The sequence below is a fragment of the Haplochromis burtoni genome, unplaced genomic scaffold (assembly GCF_018398535.1).
Source record: "Haplochromis burtoni strain Fernald_Lab_line unplaced genomic scaffold, NCSU_Asbu1 Contig_2914, whole genome shotgun sequence".
Taxonomy (NCBI): Eukaryota; Metazoa; Chordata; class Actinopteri; order Cichliformes; family Cichlidae; genus Haplochromis; species Haplochromis burtoni.
In genome coordinates, this window is record NW_024585275.1 from 7973 (window position 1) to 9244 (window position 1272).

General features: G+C 35.6%; 1 long non-coding RNA gene across 1 annotated transcript; it reads right to left on the reverse strand.

Annotated features, from left to right (window-relative positions):
* Positions 1-160: 160 nt before the first annotated feature.
* On the reverse strand, positions 161-1266 carry LOC102292702. Its single transcript, XR_318089.3, has 2 exons — positions 1028-1266; positions 161-873 (listed from the first exon to the last, which is right to left on the reverse strand). It is a non-coding gene; the product is annotated as an uncharacterized LOC102292702 (long non-coding RNA).
* Between the last annotated feature and the right edge of the window lie 6 nt (positions 1267-1272).

Consider the following 1272-nt stretch of genomic DNA (forward strand, 5'->3'; position numbering starts at 1 on the left):
GTGCAAAAACTACAACATTACATTACATGCTGTACTCCAGTGTGACTTTCACATCAAGACAGGGACACAGATAAACACAAATCCTGTATAAAAAGTACAAATATGAGAAATATGAACATTATAAAAAGAAAATCAACACTGAGCACAGCACAGCACTTAAGTGTAAAATGCTTTAATGTATTCACATCCACAAAATAGAGCAAAAATTATAACCCAGGCTGTTTATGAAAAGGTGACACTATTCAGTTTTTAGCAGGTATGAGAGACTGAAGAAGGGTTAACTGGAGTTTTGAGGGTTTGACCTCAAAAAATTGAACTAACAGGAAGAGAAAATAAAAAACGGAGCTTTTCATGTGACTGGAAGTACAAGGCTGTGCTTTCTATGTGGTCATTATGTTTAGAAACAGGAAGTGTAATTGATGTGATTCACACTGAAAGATTGAAGAGGCGGGGTTATATGTGATCACCAGATTTTTTTTTTACTACTTAATGAACTAAAACGAAAAGACACACGTTACAGTGGATGATGTTTTGCTTTTTGAGAGGACCAGTTTGGTGATCACATCTTCTAAGATAAAAAGTGCTGTGAGGCGACTGTTGTTGTGATTTGACGCTATATAAATAAAATTGAATTGAATTGAATTTCCTATATAATTCATGACCTCTTTCAATGGTTTCATCTCTCTATACAATCAAAAATAGTAAAACACTGTTAGACTAGCCTGTGAGGATTTAGCATACACACACACAAATGATAGCTGATAGCATCACACAGTTGCTGAAGATTTGTGTGCTCCACACAAAGAATGATAATCTCCTGTTCCAGTACATCTCACAGCTGTTCTAAAGGACTGAGGTCCTGAATTTGGAGACCTGCAGATTTAAACAGTTTAAAGTCAGCGCTGCAGATATTTACAGATATTACTGGATATATGTGGATGTAGACTCTTGGAGTCAATTCATATAATTATTTTGATAGGAAGAGCCACATAAAAGGCATGTATTAAGTCAAAAGAAAAAAAGTTACCACTTTTTCTTCAAGCAGGAGTGCAATGAGAGCAGCTACTAAAGCAAAAACTGTCAGTCCTGCTATTGTAGCTATTACAATCACTGAGGTGGAATCTGTGAGAAAAGCAGGAACAATGTTACAATGGACAACGCCAATACATCAATTATAGATCACAGGGAAATGTAGGCCTACTGAAGTCATTGTTATTAGATGCAGATTCACTCAGATATCATCACTTTATAAATCTGTGACTTTGAAAGAGT